The sequence below is a fragment of the Danio rerio genome, chromosome 11 (assembly GCF_052040795.2).
Source record: "Danio rerio strain M-AB ecotype USA chromosome 11, GRCz13ab, whole genome shotgun sequence".
Taxonomy (NCBI): Eukaryota; Metazoa; Chordata; class Actinopteri; order Cypriniformes; family Danionidae; genus Danio; species Danio rerio.
The window spans coordinates 19,612,867-19,639,406 of record NC_141031.1 but is presented as its reverse complement, the minus strand read 5'-3'; the positions used below and the strand labels follow the sequence as shown (position 1 = coordinate 19,639,406).

General features: G+C 35.7%; 1 protein-coding gene and 1 long non-coding RNA gene across 3 annotated transcripts in view; one reads left to right on the top strand and one right to left on the bottom strand.

The window, feature by feature from the left end:
* The window catches only part of tafa1b (TAFA chemokine like family member 1b), a 465,222-nt gene that overhangs the window by 385,117 nt on the left and 53,565 nt on the right, over nt 1-26,540 (bottom strand). The gene's annotated exons all lie outside the window — the stretch shown is intronic.
* On the top strand, nt 9,363-12,486 carry LOC147841741 (uncharacterized). The gene is made up of 6 exons (XR_015502555.1): nt 9,363-10,236; nt 11,074-11,155; nt 11,288-11,549; nt 11,715-11,908; nt 11,986-12,138; nt 12,333-12,486. It is a non-coding gene; the product is annotated as an uncharacterized LOC147841741 (long non-coding RNA).

Here is a 26,540-nt window from a genome sequence, read left to right as displayed (position 1 = left end):
AAGAGACTCAGCCAAAAAGAAAATGAATGACTGAATTATTGCAGTTACTAAAGTCAGTGTAATTGCATTACAAACGTTACAAATATAGTTTATAGAACAAAAAATGCTTCTTTTAAATAACGTTTTCCACTGCAACATCAGTTAATAAGCATGCACTTCTAAATTGCTGGAGAACACGAGCTGAAATGATTGCTATCAAGAGTGGTTGTGTCTTCAAGTAGAAATACAGACATTACTTTGTTTTCATTGAGCAAACAAAAGTACTACTGTGAACTGAATCTATTTCCGGTCTCCAAAGAACTTTTAACTGCTTTTAACTTAAACAACAACTTGTTCAAGCACTTGAATAGAAAACATTCTACGACAACACTTGTCACCAAGGAGGACATCAGCGCCCAAAATCACAGCGGTCCAACTAAATTGGATTTTTGTGCAGGACCGGGAGTGAAGATATATTTTGAATGTGAAGAAAAGCTTATAGGACGGTTCACATATCACGTCTTTTGCTCATGCCGCACATTTCCCAGGCGCACTCAGCTAAAAAATGTGAGTGACATGACAAGAACTAAGCGATAAGCTTCATACTTTGTATGGAATATCCCGTCCCACTTTATATTAAGTGTCCTTAACTACTATGTATTTGCATCAAAAAAATAAATACAATGTACTTACTGTTTTTATGACGTATTTGAGAACACGTGGTGCTTTTGAGGTGGGATATAGGTTGGGTTATGAACAGGTTTGGTGGTATGGGTAGGTTTAAGGGTGGGTTAAGGTGTAAGGGATGGTCAACAGTGTATTTACAAATGTAATTACAAAAGTTAATTACAGATGTAATTACATACTTGTATTTAATCAAGCCTAAGTAAACAGTAAATACATGCGTTCACACAATAAGTACATTGTAACAAACTATTAATTCCTGTGTAAATATATATTAGTTAAGGCCACTTAATATAAAGTGGGACCGAATAGCCACATTTAGGTGGATTAATTACCTTAGACAAATGCAGAACACCCAAACACTGCAGTGCTTTTGTATACTATTGATGGAAGTGATTACAGGTATCCAGTTTCCTTCATATCTTCTTTTGTGTTAAAATAAAAAAAGACAAACAGGTTTGAAACAAATGAACGATGAGAGAATTTTAAGTTTTTAGGTCTTCTGAATGTCAAGCTGTTGCGATCAACCCATTTTAATGTTTTTCAGTGAATATTAAATTACTGAAAGAGCTGCAGTTTATTTTGTATCTTTATAGGTAAACTTTTGTGTATTAAAAGTAATTAGTATTCTAATTACTTTTACATGAAGTTATTAGTAATGTAATCAGATTACAATTTTCCAGTAGTGGTCAGTAATTTGTAATCTATTACTTTTTAAAGTAACTTACCCAACACTGCCCATCAACATTTCTGTTCCCAACTATAAGGCCATTTGCTTGCAATTAATGCTTGAAATACATACCAACAGTAAGTCTCCTTTCATTAAAAAATAATGCAGAGGTTGTTACATCTGTAAGCCTACCAACATTTTTAAAAATGACACTGAGAGAGGTTAAAATTAAACATTAAACATTTTGTATTTAGATTTTTTAATTAACATTTAGAAAATATTACAAGGGTTTTGTGCAACTCGGTCATGGAAAACAAGCCATCACACAATTTTATTCTTTGATTGCAATTTTCAGGGTGTTCCTATACAATCCAGTATCCTATACAGTGGGTGTTTTATAACATGCTGCTACTAAAGTTTTGGTTTTGAGAATTTGCTAGGTATCTTTAGTTTAGCTTCTTATCAGCCCAAAGAGCTGCTCAACATCTCAATGATAATCTGATCCCTAGATATGGGTGCTGGTTCAATTGAAGTCTATGTTTTATTGTCCACAAAAGTAAAACATCAGATATAAAAGAAAGGCTGGGTGTGGATCGAGCCCTCCCAGCCCCTGAGGCCTCATGCATGAGCATCTGGGGTCAGAGAGGTGAAAATTCAGCACAAGGATAAGAGGAATCAGCTGGAGTGGCTCTCATTTCTATGCATGAAGGAGAAGAGAGTGTCTTTAGAGTTAGAAGTGTCCGTTCTTTTGCTGGCCAGAAAAAGACTGTGCAACTATTAAATGCAGCATAGCGATCGAAGAGAAGAGGTTCCTCTCCCTCCCTTTATCTCAGCACTGCAGCAGATGCCCACAGCCACAAATTCTTGTTTTCCAACATGCAAAAGCAAACTATTAGGGATGGACAAAGAACCCTAGGCATGGTGCACAGTGGACAGTCGGCCTTAATGATTTCCAATCCCATTTCTTTGATCAAACAGAACAAAAACGCATCAGCACTGATCTAATCTAAGAAAGCCTATATGACATGGTGAAGAAAAGACATCGATATCCTCTCTACATGATCAAATGACCACGAAGGGCCTTTTAAATACCACACCACTAAATCAGAAGAGACTTTTATTCTTTAGAGGCCAGGCTTGATGCCATTTCTACATTTTCCCATAAAGAAAAACTCAATTTACATGGCTTAAACTACTCCAAATAGACTTGAAAGTGAATTTTGAAAGCAACGGCGCCTCATATACAATGGTGCCTCTGACGTTAAATCCTAGATCTCCAAGTAAACCTAGTCAAAATAACATGTCCAATGGTCTAAAAGTCTGTGTAATAGAGTGATTAGAAAATGAATGACAACCTTGGGTCAGGTCTTTATATCTTGGACAAATAATCCAAGATGACTTGGCAGATCCTGGGTTCTTTCAATCCTAACAACAATAATTACAATCTCTGGCCATTTTGGTTCCTCAAACAACTTTGCAAATCATATTAAAATATCTGAAAGAAATGATCTGAGATTGATGTGTGTGCTTTTGTTTGTTGTGAAGGACAGAGCTATCGATTCTTGTAACCATGATTTTTAATGCAGGGATTGTCTGGTAGCAGGACAACAGCTTTAGGACAGCATCGGATTAATATGCAATTATCAGTCAAGTGAGCTAAATTACATAACATCTGTAGCAAATTAGTTAGTTAAATAAAACAATGTAACTTTGCACATTTGTTGTAGGTTATTTGTAGGCTATTACGTTTTGTTGAACGCCTATTATACTAGTATAATAGGGGTGGGCGGTACACCGGTGTCATAGTCATTAACGGTGTGACATTGCGCCACGACATGGATTTTCTAATACCGTCGATACCGTAATAAATCAATTATATGCGCCCGACATTCAAGCTATGTAACCTCATAATATCTTTCAGAGCAAGTGTGCGATTGTATATAATGGTTATAGTGCGACCTGTTTTGAATTTTTTCTAAAAACGTGCTGAATCGCTCTTCCCTGCCCCTATTTTGGTTCGTATTAGCTGTCAATGACTGAAGGCTTTCCGCTGCCAGATAACAGAGAGCTTTTGTGACCGCTGGGAATGCAAGCGGCTGAGAAGTGAAAAGTAAACAGGTTTGCAAACCCCACTTAGCTAAGACCAATCAAGTCTCAGAGAACTTGAGTTTTCGGAGAAGGCGCCCAAATCTCAATGCGTTGCATTCACTGCTTGTTCAGCGCAAATGTTTGCTAAATGTAAAATCTAATACTGCACACATCATCGCTAAAGAAGCTCGCCTTTACTAAGTTTACACTGAAACTGGGGCTCATTACAAAGAGTGGTATTGCGCCGGTGGTCATCGCGAGAATCCTGCTCTGCCTGCTCATATATTGGTGCGGCTGACTCGTCTGGTTTCCACAAACACAGAAAAATGAGGCTGAGCATTTAAAATGAAACAAACAAAAAACAAAACCTTTAAAGAGTGGCAGAAGTTAGACTTTTCTTGCTTTATTTTGTCATTCTTTCTTTATATATATATATATATATATATATATATATATATATATATATATATATATATATATATATATATATATATATATATATATATATATATATTAGGGATGTAACGGTATTGTAAATACCGTCATACCGCAATATTAATTTTTTTCGATATTACCGAAGTCGCATGACTCGGTAAAACTATAGGTCTTCTGAGAAAATTTGCTCAGGCGATTGAAGCGAACGGGAGGTAACGAAAACTACTGTTCCCATCAGCCCATGCTTGACCATCATCCCTTGCGGTCTGTTGTCGCTACAGATCCAGTAATGCGGAAATGGAGTGTGCTGCTAGAAGCGGGGATGAAAAGAGCTGGAAAACTCTAAGGCCCCGTTTACATAAGTTTTGCTACGGTTACGCCAACTGTCCACACTACGCCGGAGTTCTCGAGCGCCGAAAACGGAGCGTTTCGAAAACGCAGGAGAGGTTGTTTTCATTCTGAAACGCTGCTGCTCCGTCTCATTGTGGATGATGGAAAACGGAGACGTCTGAAAACGGAGGCGGGGCTGCAGACGTTCGCCTCTGATTGGGGCTTTTCCTGAATATTAAGTAGCCTAACACGCACAGTTCAGTGCTGCATTCTTTCCGTGTAAGTTCAGACTTCGCAAGTTTGATCAAGGCTGCAGTCTCTTCTTCTCAGTTTGATATGGAAAAGCAGACTATACCGAGGACACGGGTAAATCTTCAAAGGGAACAGTGTACTTTATAACTTAATTCACATCACCCTGGCTTCGTTGTTTCACTTTCTCAACAATAAAATGTAAACATGATTTAAGGAACTGCCTATTTTCATTTTAATATTAGCAACTTAGACAGCAGACATGTTGAGGCGCCGTGCTGCATAAGATGAGCGTCATCTTCACTGTGTGGACATTTATAACAAAACGGAGCCGATAACAACTGCCTCCTTTCAATTTCAGTGAAAATACGAAACGCACCCTCTCTTTTGCTGAGTATCAGTTTTAAGAATCAATAATGGCCATTTTAAAAGTGTAACATACAATAAGTTTATACATTATAGGAAATAAAGGCAAGCGATCAGTCAATATACAGAATGTACGTGGTTACATTAATCATTAACTTATCTTTGCGCTCAGCCAAAACACGTTACCTGAGAACAAGTAACAGATTCCAATGCCCAAAGTCAGGGAATATGTCGTTAGATAAAGACAACAAGATAAATGAAATATCCCGTTTAATAAATATAGTGAGATTAGATCCAGCGGGAGATGCTTGATGAGAAGTCCGACTAGCAGAGCTCTCATCTGGGTAGGTGGGCTGAGTGTGATTAAATGTTGAATGTGATGAGTTTTCAACAATACTAAATTGAAACTTTTTTTTTACATGGTTTAATAATTTTTTGTTATTAAAATTGAAGTTCCTGTTTCAAAGCTTACAGATAGATGACTAATTTGTATGTCATTGACACTTTTGGCACTTTTTTGGAGTATTTTCATAAGTTTTGTTTTTTCCTGTAAATGATTCAATAAATACCGTACCGTGACATTCATACCGAGGTATTACCGTACCGTGAAATTCTGATACCGTTACATCCCTAATATATATATATATATATATATATATATATATATATATATATATATATATATATATATATATATATATATATATATATATATATATGTTATTTTGCTATTTAGTTACTGATGACTGTTTTGCAGCTTTCAGCATTGAATTGAATTATTTATTATAGTCTTTCATTTGTTTTGTAGCAGAAATATTATTTATTAAATTGACATGCATATAAAAACAATATATTTCTTACTGCAATGCTTCATTTTTGTTTGATGCAAACCATAAATTTATTTTTCATAAAGTAAAAGACTTTTTATAACAGATAACTCACATTCAAGCACATTCTAGGCAGCATCATAATGAGAAATGTAATTCATTGTTACTATCGTTGTCATTTTCATCATAATTATTATTCTATAATTTTTAGACATACATTTTTGAATTATTGCACACAAATATCAATGTCATCTCAGCATTAGTTAGATAGTTGTTTCTGTTTTTGTTAGTCCTAATTGATGTTGTTTTAAAATACAATATATATCTTAAAATACAATTTGCAATGGTGCTCATACATTTTTGGTGAGTGCTCCCATTTTTTTTTTCTGGTGCTCTTAAATTCTTTTTGGTGTTCTTCAGGTTTTTTGCAAAATAAACATGTTGAGAATGCAAAATACTCTCCCATGTCGCTTTTTGATAAAGATACCTACAATTTACTTATTATATTATAAAAATATTATAAAAATTTTATAAAATATTATAAAAATTTTATTATAAAAATAATAAAATATTAATTTTATTCACATACTAAAGTGACAGGACAGGCTACTCCTCCCAAAATGTACCAAAAAAAAAAAAAAAAGCTTATTATACTGTGATATTATACCATCACCGTTCAAAAGATGAAAAATATCATGATATCAATTTTAGGTCATATCGCCCTATATAGTATAATATTTAGTTTATACATATACATACTTAATTTAGTTTTACATTTAAAATAGATTCTTAATCAGAAACATTCTTATAGTGTAAGGAATAACTGGCAATTTAAATACCTGTTCCAAAGTAGATACGTGAACATAAAGGGTCCATATTAATATTTTAACCCTCTGGGTTCTGAGGGTGTTTTGGGGCTCTGAAAAAGTTTTGACATGCACTGACATTTGTGTTGTTTTCATTATCTTAAAAACATATAAATGGCTGAAGTGTGATAACACTGTAAACAGCACAAGTTGGCCTACAATAATACCTAAGCAGAATGTTTGTATGTGTTTGTGTTTTTGAGAAAGAAACGTTTATGCGTGGTTAGTGAAAATCATTTTGAAGTCATTAAAACAAGGCCGTGAAACACACAGAGAACATTTGTGCACAAGACTTTTGAGGACTGGATCTTGTAGCCTAGTGTTTTTGCTTTAAAATGATGTGAGAATCATCTTGTTAACTTGCTCACAGAAAACAATATAATGAATTAAAATTTCTAAGTCACCTTTTGAGTGAAAATGGTCTATGTGAGAAGTATATTAGTACTTAAAGTCAACATATTGGGCACTAAAAAGTAGGCTGGGCGATAAAATCAATATCTGGATTTATTGACCGAATACCATTGTCGATATCGATAAAAAAAAGTTAGGTATGTAGTTTCGGTATGAAATGCTATAGTTTTATTAAAACGTGGCTGCTGAGCGCATGCCTTGAAAGCAATGCTACCATGATTTATGTAATCAGAACTAACCAATCTGCTTCACATTTTGTATAGAACATACACATTTCTGTAATAATGGCAATAATTACCTTTATATTACAAACACAGTGCACCCAAACACTGCAGTGCTTTTTACTTTTCTCCAAAAACATGCATCGAAGCAGCAGAAATGATTTCTGTTTGTCATCCTCTTAGAAAACAGTCACCTAGTTATGAGAGACCCCATAGAAAATGGTGAAGGAAAGCACATGCTTGAGCTTGTCACTTCAGGTCAGAATAACAAAACATGCGAAAATGAGTGCCATTTAGCAACAGTGAAGAGATTGTAAATAAATAAAAAAATGTCACAAGATTGGCTTTTTGGTTTCTTCCCACTAGCTGCCCATCTGACAGATTTTTTAACATAGTGGGTAATGTAGTCATTCAACTTCACAATTTGTAATGTTGCAATATCTATTTGAGTAATTGTTGGTTTCTTTACTTGAAAGCTCAGTTTTGATTATTATCATTTCTTTTGTTTACAGAGTTTAAGTTTTACTGTATCATTATTATTGACACCTTACAGACGTTGATCTACTTTTACAATTGCACACACTTTGTAACATTTTATTTATCAAATTTAAGACTCACTTTAACATCTATGTTTATTTTATTATAATCAGATCAGATATTTTGTTTAAATAAATTTGTTTTTGACTATTAAAACTATCTGTCTTAGTAATAAAGGTAAATTAGGTAAATTAAAATAAAGAGGTTAAATAAAAAAAATCCTAATATTCCTAAATTGATTGTTTAAAATTATTCAATAATTATCAATACAAAATGATATCGAACATGATATCGCCCAGCCCTACTAAAGCATCAATAAAAATGTAAAAAAAAAAAAAAAAGCTATTACCCACTTTTTGTACTTTTATTTCCTAATGTAAATCACACAACAGCTTTAAACATTTTTCCATTCTTTTTTTTGTTTTGCTTATATATAATTTTACAATACTGAAATTCCTCCCTCACTTAATAGAGTACTCTTGTAAGAAAACATCAGAAGTTGGTACATAGTTTTATTATCATCTTGCTTGAAATTACACAATCTACACCAGAGAAAATTTGAGTTTACATAAAGACTACAGAATACACAAGACATGTCACTCGTAAACGGTCAATATGGCGAATGAAGCCCCGCCTACTAGTACAAGAGCCAATCTTCAATCGCTTTAGACTGATGGTCCTGCGGGAAAGAAGATTGAACCCGATGGCTTACGTTCTGAAATTTCAGTGAATACTTGCTTCACAGATATAAGAAATATATTCATATAAATTTTAAAATCTGTACTTTTAAATGAACCAAAACACTTTTGTAATGTATGAAATGAACACTGTAAAAAATCCAACTTGACAAATGTTGAAATTGCTTGATTTTTTTTGTTGGTTCAGCAAAAATCTGTAAAAAAGTCTGTACAACTACATTTAACACATTCAATCAACTTAAACAAAGATTTTATTCATTAAGTTAAAAAGATGAGTTTTGTGAGCAACACTTTGCTAGTTCATTCAAAAAAGCATCTGCCAACTTGTTTTTTTGTGTTAAGTCAATCTCTGACTTTTTTAATGCAATGAATATACAAGTAGCATAACCTTTTGTTGATTGAAAAGGTTTCAAACATGTTAAATATTCTAAAAAAATTATCAATGGCAGTATAGAACCTTTTCCCAGAGATGGGTTGGGGCTGGAAGGGCATCCGCTGCGTAAAAACCTGCTGGATAAGTTGGCGGTTCATTCCGCTGTGGCGACCCCAGATTAATAAAGGGACTAAGCCAACAAGAAAATGAATGAATGAGTATAGAACCTTTCATGGTTTGTATTAAAAAGTAAATGCTGAGTGAAAATGCTATTATTATTATTATTATTATTAATACAATAATAAATATCGTTATTCTTCACATTGTTATTAAAACAACAAAAAACACTACAATACTTATAGTAACTTTATTTGAAACTTTTCATTTGCAATTTAACTTTATTTGGTGCACATTTGCAGAAATAAGCTTGCACACACATTATCATCTCGTGTTTATTCATTACCCTTTAAAAAAAGAAAGGCATACTTTGATATTCCAATATTTAAAAATAAACCACGCACTCAAAAATATGTTTCTCAAAGGACGATATAGCATCATTCTGTCCTGAGCTAAACCACGCCCTCGTTATGATGGTTGCGCTTACGTAACGTCAACGTCTCAGGCGGGAGAAACTGGAAGCATTGTACTTCGGTGAGGAAAGAGGCAAGCCGTGGAAGAGCAATCTTAATAGTAAGTGTGCAAAGATTGTAGTTCTTTGTTTAAGACACTTCATCTAAATTTGTCCTCCTAAATGTTCATCATATACGCGCAAAAATGTGTGCAGATGCGGCGCTTAGTGATTATTCACATAATCTCTCTTTGTTATGTGATAAGAGTGAATGAATATTTGTGTTGCCGTAAATCATATCCATGCCCCGGGTAGCAGAAAGTAATCGGCCCGAGCTCCGCTGCCCTTCGGCGCCTCCGGCTCCGACTCGGCATCAACGAGTGTTATACGGGCGGAGTGTGGCCCGCAGCTCGCTCGCGCACATGCGTTTGTGATGCAGCTGTAAACACTGCCCAGATTCCTGTTAACCCTATCTGGCCCGAGTCTGTCTCGGCTCGTATAAGGACTCGGCTTGTGTAACTAATGACAACCGATTAAATTCTTATTTTATCTAGTAATTTGTTAGCTCCACGTTTAATGATAATTTGAGAAAATATATATGGTACAACAGCAACAAAATAATAAAAACATTTAGTGTGGATGGTCGCAATGTTTAGATGCAAACAAAACAATATTATTTATAAATGGATTATATATATCATCTAGGGAAAACAGTGTAAAATGCGCTTATTTTCGAGATAGCACGCTTCCATGCAGACTGTTTTTTAAGCAGAAGTTTGGTTTCATAAGAAACACATGCGTGAGTCAACTCTTGGTCCAAACTCCAATCCAGACGGTGGCGGTAATGTTCCAAAAGCTGGTTGCCAACCGCTATGATGATCACAAGAAGAAAAAGAAGTTTGGCGTTTCAAAACAGTGGATTCCAGTCAGAAAGGTAAGGTTTTTGCTGCTTGTATACTGTATACTTTGCGAATTTAATGCTTAAAACATTTTCACAGTGTTAGGTTATTGTTAGGTTATTGTTTAACTTGTTTATGCAGTGCATCAGTGATCGTTTACTGTTCTCTTTAAATTATCATTCTATTATTAAGAGAAATATATTAGTATGTGCTTTAATTTATATGTGTTAGCCTATGTGAATCAATTATATCTTATGTTCAAGTTGTAATTTGCACATGTAAAACTAAATTTCTTAAAGCAGATTTTGATGGGTTTTATTTTTTGGTTATTGACAGTTATACTTTCTGATTTAAATGAATGAGTATAAATGAATATTTTTTCGGTTAAGTCTTACTGTTCTTGTTTAACAAAGGTTAGTGAGGTCATTTTGTAGCACATCACAGAGACCAATAGCACATTCTTATGAACATGTGAATAGGCATGTTATAGTTGGGTGATTAAAGTCCATTATAACCTGTAAACTGCTGATACATTTTCAACATAGATTGAGCTTTTCAGACTTTACATTACTAATTGCTTCACAAACAGCTGAAATGGTTTATTGTTATTGGCTATCATCATCAAACATTTTTCACAATGGTAGGTTAATCTTCATGGGTACAGAATAATGCATGTGCTTGGCCATCTTACAAATCTATGTCTAAGATTCATAAGGCTGTCACTCTGCATGAATCTCTGAATAAATCCTGTGCAACCTTCAGTGAGCTGATTATTTACACCATAGGTATTATAGCCATTAATTAACTTTGATAGTATTTCAGGATTTTAACTTTTTGGGGGAGGTTAACAACAATGTGATGTTTTATTATAGACACACGAGGAAGCTCGACTCAGCTTGGCTTGCAGACAGATGAGGACGGTGATTGCCCGTCATACACCTAAAGAAAGAACAGGTTTGTTTGCAATTATTTTAAACACATACTGTCAACATTATGTCATTGATCTATTACACTGCCATTGTCATTGATCTAGTGCCCTGCACTATACTAAAATAATGTTTTGTTTTGTAAATGTATCTGATCAAGGGGCATTAAAGACACAACTATAGTGAACGTGATGAAGAAAAAGTATTTGGAACAAAGAGGCTGGAGAAAAAACTGATATGAAGATTTCAGAAATTGATGCAGCACCACAAGTACCATCACCACCAATGACTATGGCAGGATCCTTAAGAACACCATCAAGATGCACAGATGCTGTACATTCCAGTACACCTATGAACATTTACAGTCCTTGTTCAAGTGCAGTCGGAGATCAAGACAACTTATTGCAACTCGTCATGTCTTTGTAAGAATTCAAGACATCACTAAATTTGTAATGGCTTAATGCAGCTAGAAAGTAAAGATCAACTAGAGAATATCAGCAGTGTCTAACCCACTGTTGTATTTACACAAGTTGCATGAGAATAAGCAACAGGTTGATTTATACTAATTTGTTATTTTTCTTTTTTAGCACGACTGAAAAAAAGTTTTAAAATCATGTTACGTCATAAAGCAGCAACTGTGCCTGATTCTCACAAATCAGCAAAACCAAAACAGACGTGATGAAATTCCAGATGTAAACACATTTGACCTTTCTTTGTCCAATTTGATTTGTAAAAACTTGAAAATCAACTAAACGAGCAGCCCGAACAAATGAAGAAACTGGTAAGTTTCTTGCTTATTTCTAAGTGTTTTATGTTTATTTATTTATTTATTTATTTATGTGTTTTTTTGCTTCGTAGGTAGCCTACTTTGGAATCATGGGTGTTTTCCACTAAGCAGTTTGGTGTGTCCCGGGAAAGCTTTTGGCTCACTTTTTGGCTGAACAAATTAACTGGAGCAGGGCAAACCAAAATGTGGCCTTTCATGCACTCTCCCTTAGGACTGTCTAGTCAGTAAGTTGGTTTTAAATATACATTTCAGTACAATTAGGGGCAGTTCCATCTGTGTATTTCTTTGAATCATTAATCAAAGGAACAAAACATCTATATATAGTCCCATTTAGGTTGTACTTATATGAGAGCAAGCATCTTTCTTTTTTCATTTGTACTTTTTCACTACTAATTGTTTGTTTATCTTTTAATCACAGATGTAGTGAGGAGAAATGTCCATACCACACCACTGATAAAGAAGTGGAAAAATGCATTACAAGGTGGCTACAACGTGCTCCTGACAGGGCTGGAGGAAGGAGGGAAGAAGAGAAAGCTAATGTGTCAAATGTCTACATCAATAATTTATTTTTTAAACAACATTTTAAGTGTATTAAGATGTTCCCTGATACTTGGGTAATTTGTTTCTTTTATTTCCAATTATATATATATATATATATATATATATATATATATATATATATATATATATATATATATATATATATATATATATATATATATATATAAAAATGACAATATGCTAAATTCTGAAAAAGCATCTTAATACATTTTTAATTAACATAATATAATAAAAATATTAATAAAAAATTGCACAAGACATATAAAGATATACAAGTCAAATTATATATATATATATATATATATATATATATATATATATATATATATATATATATATATATATATATATATATATAATCATCTCACTCATTTAAATGTATTATTATGTTTTATTTATTACATTTATTAAAAATGTTTCTTAAGAATTTTGCAGTTCTTTTTACAATTTTGACTTGTATATTTTACATATTGTCATGGGTATTTGTAAGATGATTCTTGCTATATCTTAAATTGGTTTCTATATTCAGGTTTATATAAAATTGAGCTGTTTTAAGATATGTCTTGTACAATTTTTTAATTCAAGTCTATTGGGAAAACAGGGTTGTTTTAAAAACTTCTGTGTATGTGTGCAATTTCAGATTTTGTCTTTAAATCTTCCTGTGTGTCTTTATTGTGTAGTTTTATTATTACTTGTGCACTACAAAATATTTTATTCAAGTTTAGTATTATTTGTTTATTGCAATCAATAAATGTTTATTATTATTATTTATTTTGTCCTTTGTTTGATAATTTTTGTTATTGGATATGTATGCTGTTTGCATTTTATTCAAAGGTTGAATGCAGTGCCTACACTTTGCCTTTACATTATAGCCTGCGTTTGCTGGTATATAAATTCAAATGGTTGTAATACCATGTATCAAGTACCAATATAACCAAAAGGTTTTATATCAAGGTATATTGAGTTGCGCCAGCTCCGGGCTGCAGCGCACATTACTCGCGGGCCGATTCTGGCTCGGATGCGGCAGCGAATCTAGCTGGAACTAGTCCAAGTGTATTTTACTATCTAGGGTGGCTCTTAAAGTGACAGCGCGTATATTCCAACTGCTTATTATTATATTAAGCAAACAAAATCAAATCAAAACCAAAATAATAGTAATAAATCGTTCATTTTGAACTGAAGGTGTATACAGTGGAACACTTATTACTAAAGTAAGATCCTTTACTGGCAGTTTTAATATCATATTTATCCATGACCAGCCAAGGTACCAGCACAAAACGTAATTATGCAAGTATAGATTTTGAAATGAATTACAACAAATACTAAGATTTATATCTCAAGGCAACTAGTAATTCAGATTGATTGCTCTAATTGCCCTGCTGGAAAAAAAAACAAAAAAAAAAACAGCTTATGCTGGGAAGGTATATGTTTTGATGCTGGTATGCTGGTCTTGCTTGTTTTAATGCTGGTTTTGCTGGTCTTAATGCTGGTTTTGCTGGTCTCAATGCTGGTCCTAATGCTGGTTTCAATGTTGGTCTTGCTGGTCTCAATGCTGGTCAGGAGCAGCACTTAGACCAGCAAAACCAGCACTGAAACCAGCAAGACCAGCATTGAGACAAGCAAAACCAGCATTGAGACCAGCATCAAAACATACCTTACCAGCTTACGCTGTTTTTTCAGCAGGGTGTTGTGAATAATTTATGGGATATTCTAAGGTTATTAAAATTGATAGTGTAAGGTAGTCTCAGAGATGTGCTGTAATTGTTATATATTTAATATAATTGTGTTTCCTTTTCATGTGATTAATTTGACTTAGTGTTTGTTTTTTTTTTGTTTTTTTTTTACAGATACACTACCTTGTTTTTGTACTTTAGTGAAGAACCGCAAGAAAATGAATGTTTTGGTAAAATGTATGTCTTTTTTTTGCCATGTGTGTTTACTCCGATAACATTTTATTTATTAGTACTAATTTCCAATTGTATTTTTTTGGTTCATTCAACTTCTGTAGTTTCAGACCATTCAGACAAGAAATGTTCAGTCAGCACAACTTAAAAAAACAGAGCCATGTGTGTTTGCTCGGATAACATATAATTTCTTAGTACTAATTTCCTTTTGTATTTTCTTGTTCTCTCAACTTCTGTCATTTTTGGCCATCCAGACAAGAAATGTTCAGTTAACACAACTTTTGCTCTGGTAACATATAATTTCTTAGTACTAATTTCCTTTTGTATTTTCTTGTTCACTCAACTTCTGTCATTTCAGGCCATCCAGACAAGAAATGTTCAGTTAACACAACTTTTGCTCTGGTAACATATAATTTCTTAGTACTAATTTCCTTTTGTATTTTCTTGTTCACTCAACTTCTGTCATTTCAGTCCTGCAGACAAGAAATGTTCAGTTTGCACAACTTAAAAATATTTGTTGTGCTGCAGGTGCAGGTTTCCAGAAAACTACTAATGTTAAGTTGACTCAACTAGACATTTTTTGTTTCACTGACAAATTATTTTCAGTCAGTGTAGCTGATGTTTTCAAAAGTTGAGTAAACAAGAAAAAACAGAAGGAAATTAGTACTAAGATTTTTTTTGTTGAACTGGCTTAAAATTTTTTACAGTGAACGCAAGGAACCCATCCTGTCAAATGCACATCACATGACAGCAACTACTCAAACACCCACAAACTAGTAAACAAAGCTGTCATTTCTGAAGGAGATTCTTTATCAAGACCAAGTTGTGAATTACTTCAGAAGACCAACGTAATCTAAGGAAGCATTATTCAAAGGATAATAATGTGTAACATGGCCATAAATGAGGTTGGTGTCATGATCTTGTTCCTTTCTAGTCTATATTAACTTGGGCAAGATAAAAAACTATTGACTTTATGGTAACACTTTACAATAAGGTTCATTAATGCATTTACTAAAATGAACCAATCATGAACAACACATGTACAGCATTTATTAATCATAATTGAACATTTACTAATGCTAACCAAGTCCATGCTTGTTAACATTAGTTAATGCACCATGAGTTAACATGAACTAACAATGAACTACTGTATTTTCATTAACTAACAATAACTAATATGAACAAATACAGTGGTAAATGTATGGTTCATTGTTTGTTCATGTTAGTAAATGCATTAATTAACATTAACTAATGAACCTTATTGTAAAGTGTGACCGATTTTATTTGATTTAAACATTTAGAAACTAAATTGGTGATTGAGACAGTTGTTGTTTAATTTCATTGGTGATTCCAAATATGTAATGTAATTGTAAGCTATAGGCAAACAGTTTTGGAGAATTTGATGTCTCCCTATACAGGTAAAATGCCCGAGCATAGTGCCCGAGAGGCATTTCAAAGATTGAAACCAAGTGAAATGACTTGCCTTAACAGGAACTTTGGCTTACAGACCTGTTGCTATAACAATAACACCTAAATGAATTTTGAAGAACACAACTATTCTGGATCGTGACAAAACATAAATAGTCAGATCTATTCAAGTGAGAAACCCGCATATAAACTAACACCTGGGCTCTAAACATCCTTAAGTTGTGAACACAAAGATGTGGTCAACTCAACACGACCGTCCATTTGTTTTCCAACCTGACGTCCTCTTCACTGAGTCCCTGAAATAGATTCTCTAAGTGTTTGAGCATGCAAATATCAACTCACTGATGTTCTGATTAAACTCAGCTTCAACAACTTGATATATAAGACTCTTTACCTTTTTCAGTTTCTGTTTTTCTTGTTCTTTTCTTCTCTGCTTGTGCTTAATATGGGTTATTATAGTGGAGATGAGAAAAACACATTTGGTTCCTTTAATTTCCCCTTAATGTGTCTAGCATAGATTGCAGCTGTGGCCCACGGCATTCTGGCACTCTATGAATATGTTTTCATAATACAAAGCTGGTATTAAACAATGGGTTATTCTTACTCACTCTGAGTGATGCCACTTGTATGTTATACATTACATTGTGCATCATGCTGATTATGTTTTATCTTCATTTTAAAACCCTGCATGATTGTTTATTATTTAGAATAATTTGTTTTCAATTCTAGACTATAATATATATTTTTGAATGCATTCATTTACACTCTTTTACATTACTAAAACACTCATGACTTGCTTTTCTGTAGTGGAGCATTAGACCTACTGTAGGGGTGATTGAAAAATACATGTCTTTTTTTCTACATTTATGCAACACATTAGGTACATTTTTCAGATGAAACATGTTAACTTTAAGGCACTTTCAAAGCAAAGTGCCCAGTGGCAACTGAATATAGTTTATACAATAACAGTCCCCTGCTGGTAAAGTTGTATTACACGTTGCAATACACATGAGCAACAGGGTTAACAAAAGAAAATAAGAGATAAAGTAATCATGCTTTTTACTTTGTTTTTACATGGTTTTGAGATTTTTTATTTAATAAATGGTTTTCTTATAAAACTTATATATATAACCAAGTGAAAAGATGAGAGAAAAGTCTGAATATGGAAATGGTTTAAATGCAATCAAATGTTTACAAAAATGTTTATAAAAATCTTTTAAGGTCTTGTGAAAAGTTTTGTACATTGCACTGGGCAAAGGACTGCACAAGAAAATTGGTTTTATTCATCAATAAAATGTCCCTGCATTCATGATTTGTGAAAAATGAACAAGTTTTGCAATTTCAGTAATGTAGGTATAGTTATTTCCAAATTTTCCTAGATTGATTTTTTTATTTATTTAGTTTTTATTAATATGTTTTAAAGAAATGTGATGGCCACTTTCAATGTTGGGGAAAGCTACTTTAGAAAGTAATGCATTACAATATTTAGTTACTCCCCAAATAATTAACTAGTTGCGTTACTTGGTTACTATTTAGGCAAATAATGCATTATGTTACTTTTGTGTTACTTTTTCTGACCAAGCTGAGGCTTGATCTCTTTCAGAACTTGCAGGGTTTTTTTTTTTTTTTTTTTTTTTTAATAGAGGGGCTCTGCAATTAACAACACACTCTATAACCTTTATTTACCTTAAAAAAAACAACACATAAATGTATGTTATCTTCAGAGAACTCCATTCAGATAATCCTCTTTCCTTTTCTTTCATGTGCACAAAATAATGAGAACTTTCCATCGCAGAAATGTAAAGCTCTACTGTCTTCGTTTTCGTCTGTTCCTGTAGTCTCTCATTGTGTTTAACGTGACTATGTTTATTATAAATTAAGTATTTTTTTAAAGTGAATTAACTAAACTTAAAAGTAACTCACATTACATTTTTTTAAAAAGCAACTCAGATATTATTACTTATTTTTTAAAAGTAATGCATTACTTGTTACTTAGTAAAGAAATATTATTACTTAACTCACATTACTTGTAATGCATTACCCCCAACACAGGCCACTTTTCAGTATAATTAAAGTGAATAAGGACTTGATCTGTCAAGCCCTAAAATGACAAAAATAAGGGATTCCTTCACAAAATATGAAGATGCTGATATATTTTAATAGGTCAAAACATAAAAAAGTGACCTAATGTAGGTATAGAGCAGAGATGCGCAAACTATGGACACATGATGGGGAAGGTTGGGGTGAATCCCTCATACAGATATCATCCTTACTAATTCAACATAAACTTTTTTTTTTTTTAATTGCTGCAATACAAAAAAGCTAAACTGAAATTAAATGCTTCAATTAAATGTGAATTAATCAGATTTTTTTTAAATGCTTTAAATGCTAAAAAACACTTTTTTTAGATATTGACATATGTATTTGTGGCAAACTTTCTAAAAATACTATTAGGACACATATTTCATTATCAGTGGAAAAAAAAAACATTGAACTCCATTGTGTTATAAATAAAGTTGTTTGTGGTTTTATTGTAAGAAGTAAAAAATTAATATAAACAAATATATAATTAATAATACACCAAAAGTATTTTTATTTATATAATTTTAAATATCATTAAATTAGAAAGTTACCATAGCAAATTTTATGTAATACATTTTGGTATATTTAGCATCGGTCCATCACCCTCACTCAAGTTTAATAAAAAGTATAATAATGTCTGACAAAAAGTCAGATGCAAAAAAAAGACAATGCAACAATATTTTTTATTAATGATACACTGCAAAAAGTAGTTATAGTTACCTTGTTGCTTTTAAAGAGACTTAACTCTAAAAAGTGAATACACCCATTGTTTTAATTAAAAATAATAATAATTAAAAAAAATAATAATAATCAAGTGAAAACAGCTTAAGAGTTCCAAGTGACAACAGTTTTAATCACTTTAATTAATTTATGCATTAGAAAAATCTAAGAATATGTTGACAATTTACATTTGTGTACTAACTTTTCCTTTAAATGCATACAAATGAGAGAGAGAGAGAGAGAGAGAGAAAGAGAGAGAGAGAGAGAGAGAGAAATGTGAACTCTCTCCAAACCAGCAAAGTATGTTTGTTCTCCACCCTCGGAGTGCTCTCAGATGAATCAAAAATCAAGAGGACTTGTGTAATTCAAGTGAACCTGAACAACCCTGTCAGATGCACAGACTGTGAGATGGGCCCTCAGTGGCAGTCAAATACACACACACACACACACACACACAAACACACAAACACACACACACTCACTCACACGCAGAGGTGACACAAATTCTACATCAGTCCTCCTCGACCCCTGTCAGGTAGAAGTCAAACATTTCGATGACTGATGAGACAGTCCCACACGGTCTCCACGATAAAGTAACTTGTCAATCTGGGGTGGACGTCCTGTGCCAGAATGCTAACCTTCTTACCCCCTTAAAAAAAAACTGGCAAAACTGGTCAGAATGACACCTTGTGTGTAATCAAAAATAATATGTTGCATTAACAGTCTTTGTGATTGCTGCTTATGCCTGATGATCTACAGCTTGCGGTGGAAGGACAGAGTGAGTTTATGAGTCTCTGAAAATGTCATTTGTAGTTACGTGCCATTTAGCAGCTGCTTTTTAATCAGAGTGACTTACAGTACATTAATTGCTGGGACAGCACCCCTGAAGCTATACTGCTCACTACAAGGTCAAAATGCTGATAAGGCAGGATGGAATATGGGATTTCTTGGTTAGCAGCCCATCTTCTTAACCATTACACTGCACTGGCATAAGAGCAAGGGCAGATGAAATCGAAGAAACGTGACAGTAAAGACTTTTATGGTGTTGCAAAGGATTTCAGTACAAACTAGATATTAAAGTTTGAGGACAAACTTTATGGTGGCTTGAAAAGCCGAATCTCAAAGTTTGAAGTGGTTTTAAAGTGTAAATAGAATGTTAGTATGATTTTAGCTTGAGTTAACATATTACTAGCATGAATTAGCATGTTGGTAGCATGATTCTTACATGAATTAGGATGTTGTTAGCATGATTCTAGCATGAATTAGCATGTTACTAGCATGATTCTAGCATGAATTAGGATGTTGTTAGCGTGATTCTAGCATGAATTAGCATGTTACTAGCATGATTCTAGCATGAATTAGCATGCTACTAGGATAATTCTAGCATGAATTAGCATGTTAGTAGCATGATTCTTACATGAATTAGCATGTTGTTAGCATGATTCTAGCATGAATTAGCATGTTACTAGCATGATTCTAGCATGAATTAGCATGTTGTTAACATAATTCTAGCATAAATTAGCATGTTACTAGCATGATTCTAGCATGAATTACCATGTTGTTAGCATGATTCTAGCATGAATTAGCATGTTACTAGCATGATTCTAGCATGAATTAGGATGTTGTTAGCGTGATTCTAGCATGAATTAGCATGTTACTAGCATGATTCTAGCATGAATTAGCATGCTACTAGGATAATTCTAGCATGAATTAGCATGTTAGTAGCATGATTCTTACATGAATTAGCATGTTGTTAGCATGATTCTAGCATGAATTAGCATGTTACTAGCATGATTCTAGCATGAATTAGCATGTTGTTAACATAATTCTAGCATAAATTAGCATGTTACTAGCATGATTCTAGCATGAATTACCATGTTGTTAGCATGATTCTAGTATGAATTAGCATTTTACTAGGCGGTTGCTAGGGTGTTTTAAGTGGTTGCTAGGTGGTTGCTAAGGTGGTGCAAGGCAGTTGCTAAGGTGGTCTGACTAGTTGCTAGGTGGTTGCTAAGGTGTTGCTAGACGGTTGCTAGGGTGTTTTGAGTGGTTGCTAGGTGGTTGCTAAGGTGGTGCTAGGCAGTTGCTAAGGTGTTCTGACTAGTTGCTAAGTGGTTACTAAGGTGTTGCAAGGTGGTCGCTAGGGTATTCTGAGTGGTTGCTAGGTGGTTGCTAATGTGTTGCTAGGCGGTTGCTAGGGTGTTCCGAGTGGTTGCTAAGGTGTTGCTAGGTGGTTGCTAAGGTTTGCTAGGTGGTTGCTAAGGCGTTGCTAGGTGGTTGCTAGGGTGTCCTGAGTGGTTGCTAGGTGGTTGCTAAGGTGTTGCTAGGCGGTTGCTAGGGTGTCCTGAGAGGTTGCTAGGTGGTTGCTAAGGTGTTGCTAGGCGGTTGCTAGGGTGTTCTGAGTGGTTGCTAGGTGGTTGCTAAGGTGTTGCTAGGTGGTTGCTAAGGTGTCCTAAGGGGTTGCTAGGTGGTTGCTAAGGTGTTGCTAGGTGGTTGCTAAGGTGTTGCTAGGCGGTTGCTAGGGTGTCCTAACTGGTTGCTAGGTGGTTGCTAAGGTGTTGCTAGGTGGTTGCTAAGGTGTCCTAAGTGGTTGCTAGATGGTTGCTAGGGTGTTCTGAGTGGTTGCTAAGGCGTTGCTAGGTGGTTGCTAGGGTGTCCTGAGTGGTTGCTAGGTGGTTGCTAAGGTGTTGCTAGGTGGTTGCTAGGGTGTGCTGAGTGGTTGCTAGGTGGTTGCTAAGGCGTTGCTAGGCAGTTGCTAGGGTGTTGTGAGTGGTTGCTAGGTGGTTGCTAAGGTGTTGCTAGGCTGTTGCTAAGGTGTCCCAAGTGGTTGCTAGGTGGTTGCTAAGGTGTTGCTAGGTGGTTGCTAAGGTATTCTGAGTGGTTGCTAAGGCGTTGCTGGGCGGTTGCTAGGGTAATTTGGGTGGTTGCTAGGCAGTTGCTAGGGTACCCTGGTTGGTTACTAGGCAAGCCTCACATACATGCTTGACAAAACATTTATACTTAGTAAGCATTTCTAGCAAGTTACAGTACTTGGCTAGTCAATATTAGCATGTAGCTAGTCACTGCTAGCATGTGTAGCATATATGAAGTTCCGTTTGCTAGCATGAGTCAAACGAGCCAATCTCCAAGTCTCTACGATGTTCTGATGCTGAGATATAGCTGTTGATGAATGGTTGCTAGGGTACTCTGTTTTGTTGCTATGGGCGAGGTTACAGAGTGAACTTGAATGTGGTTGGTTGTCTTAGTCAAATGAACCAAGCCCCATGTCTCTATGACACTGCTATGCAAAGATATGCATCTTGGCCTATTTTAATGGAAGTCTATGGAATCAATTTGGGGGCGTGGCTTGTGAGCTTTATTATCATATTGAGATGCTCATTGGTTGTCTGAGTCAGATGAGCCATCCCCCAAGTCATTAGGACACTGCTATGCAAAGATATGCATGTAGGCCAGTTATTAACATGAGTCTAGTATGAATTAGCATGTTACTAGCATGATTCTAGTACAAATTAGCATGTCATTAGCATGTTTCCAGTATGAGTTAGCATGTCATTAGCATGATTAGCATATGAGTAGCATGTTGCTAGCATGATTGGCATGTCATTAGCATGTTAGAATTATAAGCATTTGATAGCACAGCTAATTACATTCTATAGGACAGTTGCTAGGGTGCAGTATGTGGTAGTTAGGGGTGTGGCTAGAAAGTTAAAAGGCCATCAGTGATTGGCTGCTGGCTAGACTGAGTTAAATGAGCTCAGCCATTAGTCTGTATGACAGTCTGATGCAGAGTTATGAGCTCACAAAGTTTGATCCCATGTTAAGTCAATGAGAGTCTTTTGAATGGAAGTCTACGGGACAGTTGCTAGGGTGCCATAAGTGGTTGCTAGGGAGTGGCTAGTAAGTCTAAAGGTCATCAGTGATTGGCTGCTGACTAGACTGAGTTGAATGGGGCCTGACTCTAGTCTGTAAGACAGTCTGATGCAGAGTTATGAGCTCACAAAGGTTGACTCAATGTTAAGTCAATGGCAGTCTTTTACAATGGAAGTCTATGGGACAGTTGCTAGGGTGCCAAAAGTGGTTGCTAGGGAGTGGCTAGTAAGTTTAAAGGTCATCAGTTATTGGCTGCTGGCTAGACTGAGTTAAATGAGCCCAGTTAGAAGTCTGTAGGACAGTCTGATGCAGAGTTATGAGGTCACAAACTTTGACCCAATGTTAAGTCAATGGGAATTTTGGGAATTTTCCGGGTCGTTTTTCGGAAAACCGAAAGTCGGATCAGTCGGAAAAGATATAGCAACCCGAGTCAGACCAGTTTGAAGGTTTGACGAAAGTTTGAGGTATGAAGCTTGAAAGGGTTAGGAGGAGATAGACTTTAAAATTAGTCTCAGAAGAAAGAAGAAGAAGAATAATAACTAGATATTAAAGTTTGAGGACAAACTTTATGGTGGCTTGAAAAGCCGAATCTCAAAGTTTGAAGTGGTTTTAAAGTGTAAATAGAATGTTAGTATGATTTTAGCTTGAGTTAACATATTACTAGCATGAATTAGCATGTTGGTAGCATGATTCTTACATGAATTAGGATGTTGTTAGCATGATTCTAGCATGAATTAGCATGTTACTAGCATGATTCTAGCATGAATTAGTATGTTGTTAGCGTGATTCTAGCATGAATTAGCATGTTACTAGCATGATTCTAGCATGAATTAGCATGCTACTAGGATAATTCTAGCATGAATTAGCATGTTAGTAGCATGATTCTTACATGAATTAGCATGTTGTTAGCATGATTCTAGCATGAATTAGCATGTTACTAGCATGATTCTAGCATGAATTAGCATGTTGTTAACATAATTCTAGCATAAATTAGCATGTTACTAGCATGATTCTAGCATGAATTACCATGTTGTTAGCATGATTCTAGCATGAATTAGCATTTTACTAGGCGGTTGCTAGGGTGTTTTAAGTGGTTGCTAGGTGGTTGCTAAGGTGGTGCAAGGCAGTTGCTAAGGTGGTCTGACTAGTTGCTAGGTGGTTGCTAAGGTGTTGCTAGACGGTTGCTAGGGTGTTTTGAGTGGTTGCTAGGTGGTTGCTAAGGTGGTGCTAGGCAGTTGCTAAGGTGTTCTGACTAGTTGCTAAGTGGTTACTAAGGTGTTGCAAGGTGGTCGCTAGGGTATTCTGAGTGGTTGCTAGGTGGTTGCTAATGTGTTGCTAGGCGGTTGCTAGGGTGTTCCGAGTGGTTGCTAAGGTGTTGCTAGGTGGTTGCTAAGGTTTGCTAGGTGGTTGCTAAGGCGTTGCTAGGTGGTTGCTAGGGTGTCCTGAGTGGTTGCTAGGTGGTTGCTAAGGTGTTGCTAGGCAGTTGCTAGGGTGTCCTGAGAGGTTGCTAGGTGGTTGCTAAGGTGTTGCTAGGCGGTTGCTAGGGTGTTCTGAGTGGTTGCTAGGTGGTTGCTAAGGTGTTGCTAGGTGGTTGCTAAGGTGTCCTAAGGGGTTGCTAGGTGGTTGCTAAGGTGTTGCTAGGTGGTTGCTAAGGTGTTGCTAGGCGGTTGCTAGGGTGTCCTAACTGGTTGCTAGGTGGTTGCTAAGGTGTTGCTAGGTGGTTGCTAAGGTGTCCTAAGTGGTTGCTAGATGGTTGCTAGGGTGTTCTGAGTGGTTGCTAAGGCGTTGCTAGGTGGTTGCTAGGGTGTCCTGAGTGGTTGCTAGGTGGTTGCTAAGGTGTTGCTAGGTGGTTGCTAGGGTGTGCTGAGTGGTTGCTAGGTGGTTGCTAAGGCGTTGCTAGGCAGTTGCTAGGGTGTTGTGAGTGGTTGCTAGGTGGTTGCTAAGGTGTTGCTAGGCGGTTGCTAAGGTGTCCCAAGTGGTTGCTAGGTGGTTGCTAAGGTGTTGCTAGGTGGTTGCTAAGGTATTCTGAGTGGTTGCTAAGGCGTTGCTAGGCGGTTGCTAGGGTGTCGTGAGTGGTCGCTAGGCCCTTACTAAGGCATTACTAGGCCGTTGCTAGGTGGTTGCTAGGCGGTTGCTAGGGTAATTTGGGTGGTTGCTAGGCAGTTGCTAGGGTACCCTGGTTGGTTACTAGGCAAGCCTCACATACATGCTTGACAAAACGTTTATACTTAGTAAGCATTTCTAGCAAGTTACAGTACTTGGCTAGTCAATATTAGCATGTAGCTAGTCACTGCTAGCATGTGTAGCATATATGAAGTTCCGTTTGCTAGCATGAGTCAAACGAGCCAATCTCCAAGTCTCTACGATGTTCTGATGCTGAGATATAGCTGTTGATGAATGGTTGCTAGGGTACTCTGTTTTGTTGCTATGGGCGAGGTTACAAAGTGAACTTGAATGTGGTTGGTTGTCTTAGTCAAATGAACCAAGCCCCATGTCTCTATGACACTGCTATGCAAAGATATGCATCTTGGCCTATTTTAATGGAAGTCTATGGAATCAATTTGGGGGCGTGGCTTGTGAGCTTTATTATCATATTGAGATGCTCATTGGTTGTCTGAGTCAGATGAGCCATCCCCCAAGTCATTAGGACACTGCTATGCAAAGATATGCATGTAGGCCAGTTATTAACATGAGTCTAGTATGAATTAGCATGTTACTAGCATGATTCTAGTACAAATTAGCATGTCATTAGCATGTTTCCAGTATGAGTTAGCATGTCATTAGCATGATTAGCATATGAGTAGCATGTTGCTAGCATGATTGGCATGTCATTAGCATGTTAGAATTATAAGCATTTGATAGCACAGCTAATTACATTCTATAGGACAGTTGCTAGGGTGCAGTATGTGGTAGTTAGGGGTGTGGCTAGAAAGTTAAAAGGCCATCAGTGATTGGCTGCTGGCTAGACTGAGTTAAATGAGCTCAGCCATTAGTCTCTATGACAGTCTGATGCAGAGTTATGAGCTCACAAAGTTTGATCCCATGTTAAGTCAATGAGAGTCTTTTGAATGGAAGTCTACGGGACAGTTGCTAGGGTGCCATAAGTGGTTGCTAGGGAGTGGCTAGTAAGTCTAAAGGTCATCAGTGATTGGCTGCTGACTAGACTGAGTTGAATGGGGCCTGACTCTAGTCTGTAGGACAGTCTGATGCAGAGTTATGAGCTCACAAAGGTTGACTCAATGTTAAGTCAATGGCAGTCTTTTACAATGGAAGTCTATGGGACAGTTGCTAGGGTGCCAAAAGTGGTTGCTAGGGAGTGGCTAGTAAGTTTAAAGGTCATCAGTTATTGGCTGCTGGCTAGACTGAGTTAAATGAGCCCAGTTAGAAGTCTGTAGGACAGTCTGATGCAGAGTTATGAGGTCACAAAGTTTGACCCAATGTTAAGTCAATGGGAATTTTGGGAATTTTCCGGGTCGTTTTTCGGAAAACCGAAAGTCGGATCAGTCGGAAAAGATATAGCAACCCGAGTCAGACCAGTTTGAAGGTTTGACGAAAGTTTGAGGTATGAAGCTTGAAAGGGTTAGGAGGAGATAGACTTTAAAATTAGTCTCAGAAGAAAGAAGAAGAAGAATAATAATAAGTTTAAGTGAGATAACAGTATGTTGGCTTTTCAAGCCACCATAACTAGACAGTAAAGTTCGTCGAGACAAACTTTGAGGCTGGCTTGACAAAGCCTGTTGGTAATAGTTTGTTTAGTTTAAAAACAGTTTGAAAAAGTATAAGTAGCATGTTATTAGCATGATTCTAGCATGCATTAGCATGTTTCTAGCATGGATTAGCATGGATTAGCATGTTATTAGCATGAGTGTAGTACAAATTAGCATTTTATTAGCATGATTCTAGTATAAATTAGCATGTTTGAAAAAGTTTTTTCAAAGTTTGAAAAAGTATAAGTAGCATGTTATTAGCATGATTCTAGCATGCATTAGCATGATTTTAGCATGGATTAGCATGTTATTAGCATGAGTGTAGTATAAATTAGCATTTTATTAGCATGATTC